Source organism: Vombatus ursinus, unplaced genomic scaffold, assembly GCF_900497805.2.
Source record: "Vombatus ursinus unplaced genomic scaffold, bare-nosed wombat genome assembly UNPS02014779.1, whole genome shotgun sequence".
In the NCBI taxonomy this organism is placed as follows: domain Eukaryota; kingdom Metazoa; phylum Chordata; class Mammalia; order Diprotodontia; family Vombatidae; genus Vombatus; species Vombatus ursinus.
In genome coordinates this window covers 47,308,675-47,314,942 of record NW_020954557.1, presented here as the reverse complement: position 1 = coordinate 47,314,942, position 6,268 = coordinate 47,308,675, and positions in this window count along the sequence as shown.

The window sequence follows — 6,268 nt, the reverse complement described above, 5'->3', positions numbered from 1 at the left end:
TTGAGGTGTAGATGTTCACAATGAACTTTTAACAATCAGCTCTCATAAGTTGGTTTGAACTGGCTTCAACACACCCCTGCTGAGAACTGGATAGAAGTTCCTCCAGGGCATGGTCTCTGGTGTGAGTATCTAGGTGGTTGGTAAAGAGCCTGTGGTGGTAGACAAGAGAAGAGTCAAGTGTTTGCTGACTTAAGGGTGATCTCTGTGTCTTTTCAGCATAGCTTCAGACTCTTCAAGTATTATTTATTTATATTGGGGAATGGAATGGAATATAAACCATATTTGGGAAGTGAATTGGAGCTAGTCTCTAGAGGATTATCCAGCTACAGCTGTAACATCTTGACCTAGACCTTTGTGAAAATATAGCCCATAATTGTGTGACCATCCTGTTGTCTCTATTTTTGGGTAGTTAATATAGCAATACAATCTTCAGGGACATATGAAGTGATGTTCTGGACTAGAAGTTAGATTCATCCTAGTTGTTTGTGTTACTACATAGTGATGTCTGTGTGGTGATGGTTCCCATGGAAACAAAATAATAACACCACTTCCCAAAATAAAAATGAAATGCCTAGAAACTCCTATGGAAAACTTGGATTTTATTTCCTTATCTTGCTTAGCTAAAGTCCATTGTGCCTTTTCTGTTTAAATAAAAGAAACAAATTAATAAGTGTAGCTAGATTATTAGTGAAGGCATTTTGATCTTTTGAGTTAGGCTTTCTCTTTCACTAAGACTCTTTAAGTTAATTTTGAATATTACAATAAATCCTTGCTAAGGACTTCATTGAACTGTGAAAACATTTTCTCTAAGGCTATAATTTTTAGAACCTTTTTAGACTCCTTTTCCTAGGATACCTATAGGAATTGAAATGTCTCTGTACCTGGAATACGGTAGTTATGGTAGTAAATGGAACCAATAGAAAATCAATTTGAATAGAGTAAGAGAATTCCAAAATAAGTATTATAAAACCATTAAATTGGATGAAATAATTTTGTAGGTAAAGTCTCTTTTATTAGCAACAATTTTGCATATAGCTTCATATTCTTTGTGGGCCAGAATTTATAGTTTTAGTATTTTTAAAATGATTATTAACCAGGCAATAAAGAACAATTGAAATATGCAAAAGCCCTTGGGAAGCTCTTAATTTTGCATGGTCATTTAAAAAGAAAACTCAATGGCTCCTGAACAGTGTATTTAATAATTAACAGACACTTTAATGTACATATGGATGTATAAGATATACCGATAGCAGAATTAATAGCTAATATAATTATATATCATATATACATATATATCTTTAAGTATAACGAAGCATTATCACAATAACCATAAAATCTGTAGTTCATATGAATGAATTAATATATAAAATGTATGCACAGAGATACAGGTCAGGAATAAATTTAATTTTCATGGTAGAAAGTAAGGGTCAGCCTATAATTGTATTGGAGATCACAAAGCATAGCTGATGGAAAGACAGCCAAAGTAAACTCAAGAATTTGTACAAATATTCATGAAATAAATAAATCTTCAGATGAATGCAATTGTTTCTATGTAGTGTTTATGAGAATAAACTGTTTCTTTTTGTGTAAACAACCAACAAAAATACTTAGAATTAAGCTAAATGCAGTTGCTATACTCATAGAAATTAATGATCAATGTAAAATTAAAGTTTGAATAATCATATTTCCACCAAATTCTACACTTAGTCTTTGGCTTTATTTATATAGACCTTATTAAAAAGTTAATTTAACTATTACTGTCTTAAGTTTTATCCCTAGTTCCTCAGGATTCCAGTGCTCTTGTCCACTATGCTGTGGTCAAATCACAGAATTCCTAGAGTTGGAAGAGAACTAAGCAATCACCTGGTGTGACCTGTATCTGACATAGGAATCCCACATTCTTTTTTTTTTCTAAATTTATTTATTTATTCATTCATTTATTTTGGTTTTCAACATTCACTTTTATAAGATTTTGAGTTCCAAATTTTTTCTTCCCTCCCTCACTTCCTCCCCAAGATAGCAAGCAATCTGATATAGGCTATATATGTACAATCATATTAAACATATTTTCACATTAGTCATGTTGTGAAAGAAGAATCAGAACAAAAGGGAAAAACCACAAGAAAGAAAAAAACAAAAAAAAACGTGAAAATAGTATGCTTTGATCTGCATTCAGACTCCATATTTCCTTCTCTGGATGTGGATACCATTTTCCATCATGACTCTTTTGGAATTGTCTTAGATCATTTGTATTGCTGAGGGACGAGCCAAGCCAAAGTTTATCAAAGTTGATCATCGCACAATGTTGCTGTTACTGTGTACAATATTCTCCTGGTTCTGCTCACTTCACTTATCATCAGTTCATGTATGTCTTTCCAGGTTTTTCTGAAATCCACCTGTTCATCATTTCCTTTAGTACAATGGTGGAATCTCACATTCTTGAACAAGTGATCATATAGCCTCCATTTAAAGCCTCTAGTGAAGAAGGTAGCACACACTTCCTCCCTAAGACAGCTCTCTTAGATATTCTTAGCTCTAATTGCTAGTAAATTTTTCCTGACATTTAACTTAAATTTTCCTCTCTAGAACTTTTACCTACCACTCCTCATCCTGCCAATATAGGTCCAAGTACAAGTTTAATATCTCTTCCAAATTTTGTTTTATTAATGTGTTTTATCTTTATATCACAACAAATTTTCTAACCACTCGTAGCAGATTAAGCCCTCCCTTGTGACAAAGTGAATTGATCCCATACAGATACCTTATCTGACAATGTATGCAATAGTGAGTCTTACTAGTCCTTCTCACTTTCTGACATGAGGGAAGAGGGATGTTTCATTATCTCATCACCAGAAAAAAACTTCACCAGTTTTATTTTTTTTTTATTACTCAGAGGTCAACTTACTTTTAGTGTTACACCACTGTAATCATTGTGTAGATCATCCTCTTGGTTCTCCTCACTTTACTCTGTATCAGTTCATATAAATCTTCCCATTTTTCTTTAATTCCTCCTATTCTTCTTTTCTAACTATGCAGTAATTGTTTATTACATTCATACACCATATTTTTCAGCCAATGTCCAATTAATGGGCACACATTTTGTATCTAGTTCTTTACTACTACCAAAAAAATGCTGCTTTGAATGTTTGGGTATCTTGCTTCTGTCTTTGACTTTCTGGGTTATATGACCTATCATGGGATTACTGGGTCTAAGAATATAAACTGTTTAGTCATTTTTCTTGCATAATTTTAAATTGCTTTCCAGAATGGCCTCTAGTCTTATTTTTTCACATAGCCTAAATTTCCCACTGTATCCTTTCCTTTTCCCACTGCCAGACAGCTATCCCTTAGAGGAAAGAATTTTGATTTATATATGGCCCTTCTTTTTATCACTGAGCTGCTAGTAGTAGAATTCCTGAATCGAACAGTCTGGACATTTTGGTGACTTTGTCTGCCTAATTCCAAGTTGCTTTCCAGAATAGTTGTACTAATTCACAGCTCTACCACAGTGCTTTAGTGTACTTATGTTTCCACAACCCATCCAAAATTGATTATTCCCATCTTTTTTTCATACCAATTTGCAAGTCAGTGAAACTGAAAAGTTGTTTTAATTTGCAGTTGAAATATGTTTCCATGTAATTGTTTGTAGTTTGCAAATCTTCTTTTGAAAACTAAATACACTTTGACCACTAAGTGTAATTCTACTTACACAAGATAACTCTCTGAATATTTGAACCTATACCATGTCCTCCCAGCTTCTCCAAGTCTTCTCTTATCCAGGATAAATATTCTCAGTTCTTTCCCTCTACCATATTTTCAAGTCTTTAGTCCCTTTATCATCCTGCTTGCAGTCTTTTGGACCCACTCCAGTTTGGGCAATGTTCTTCCTAAAAAGCCCAGAACTGAACACAAAACTGCAAATGTGATCAGACCAGCGCAGAGACCAGCAAAACAATTACCTCCCTTGTTCTGAGCCCTATGCCTCACTTAAAGAATCCTAAGATCAAATTAGCTTTTTTGGCCACTGTCTCACATTGTGGTCGGAGATGTCTACCAACGTCCCCTGCCTTGTGGGCTGGGCTGAGCCAGTTCTTTTCCTTAACTTGTATCAAAAATTGTCCTTGAGCCTTAATCAGCTCAGGGGCCTATGCCTTTGGCTTTTTGGCTGTCTTGTACACAAAAAGCTGGGTGGCTTTTGACAGCTGACCCAGCAACATGACCAACTAGAAGCAATGCTCAAATGAATCAACCCAGTGTCCTTGATAAATGTCCTTGTGGAATATTGTTCCCCTATTTATTGCTAAGTAAATCTCCTTTTGTTAGCTGCTAAAACTTCTGTGAGTGTCATTTTGTTCCAGATCCTGAACTACCAGGAGACAAGCCTGAGTCAGGCCTTTCCTACAATGCTCACTGTCATAGTAAGCTTACAATCTATTAAAAAACCACTAATTCTTTTTTTTTTTAACATGAACTACCTGGCTACACTTCCCTCACTGTGTACTTGTGCAACTGAGTTTTGGAATTCAAGTATAAGACTATTTATCCCTATAATATTTCATTTTCATCCTAGTTCTGGTCAGGCTAGTGATTCAGGACAGCTTCCTTGCCCCCTTAAAGAGAATCTAGCCCAGCCTATTTAAATAAATACTGCCCCTACTATATTCCTTTTGTTCAACTCTGGGTTCAAGTCATTGTTCATTGTACTGTCTGTCCCAGATATACATACTGATGGACAAATTCAACAAATTGTACATTTAAATGCGTGTTGAAATTTGAGCATTAGATATTTTTCACACACTTGGGCTTTCCTGTGTGCATTAGCAGACCAAACTCTTGAGTGACTAGAGAGTTTTTTCAGAAGTCTCTGCAGTGTTCTGGGGACTTAGTGAAATCAACACAACATCACCTACAAACACGTGCATCCAGAGGACCTCACCATACACAAGAAATGTCTCTTCAACCAGACCCTTGACACTTACTAGCTATGTGACCCTGGGCAAGTCACTTAACCCCTCAATTGCCTAAAAAAAAAAAGAAGAAGAAGAAGAAGAAGAAACCTCTCTTCAACTTAGACTCTGCACTGGATCTCTATTAGAGTAGTGAATGGCAAGTATATATTTCTGTTTATGCCTCACCTGATGTTTATGAATAGAGAGCCATTGAACATTGTTATATTTTTCAGTGAATCTTGGATGATTTAATGTGTGAATGGGAGAATACCTTCTTGAAAAAGAAATGGTAAGGTAGTGTTTGCTCTATCAAATTCTTTTTCATAATCAACAAACAATGAACATACGTTCTCTGTTTTCTAGTCAATTGTGAAGTGGTAAAGATGTGGTGTGGTCCATTGTTGAATACTGATTGTGCGAGCCTGATTTTTCCCTACTAATATGCTCATCAATAATACCCTGTCAATAACTCTCACAAAAACATTGTATAAATGAGAGACATAGAGACATAGAGAAGGATAGCAGTAAAAATATGTTAACAAAAAATTACTTAGTCACAGGATCAGATTTAGAGCTTGAGGAGACCTTGAAGGCCATCAAGGCCAATGCCTTCATTTTACAAATGAGGAATCTGAAGCCCGCAGAGGTTAAATGATTTGCCTAGTTTGTCAGTGTCTAGGATGGGATTTAAGCCTAGATCTTCCTGACTTCAAGTATTATCATGTGTTGAAGGTGAGAGATCATTGGTGGACAGCCAGAATGCTCCACTGATTCCATCTTGATATCAGGTGAAAGCAAAGCAGGTTTCCAGCTTGTACAGTGTACCCATTATGGTGAACTTATGGGGAGATATGGCAAGAGTCACAAAATTGGGCAGGCATGGATAAGTCACAATTTGCATCATTACTGGGAACTTCCAAATTGATGAAACTTTGTATTTAGCCCATTGTTCTAGCTTGTCACAGTGTTTTGAATTCTGATTCTGTTATTTGGCATTTCTCTTTCCTTCAAACAAATCTGCACATTTGATGAGCACGTCCTCTATTCATTCATCCGAATACATATTTGATTTTTTTAAGTGTTAAACAGCAGAGGACTTCTGGGAGCCAAGATGGCAGAGCAAGCAGGAAATCGCTTGAACTCTCCCCTACTCACCTTCAAACAACTATAAAAGAGTGCTCCCAAATGAATTCTGGAATGGCAAAACCAACAAAAACATGGGTTGAAACAATTTTCTAGCCCAAGACATCTTGGACGGTCAGCAAGAAAGGTCTGTAAAAGAGAAATGAAGTCCAGGGCATACAGCTTCCTGGCAAGTC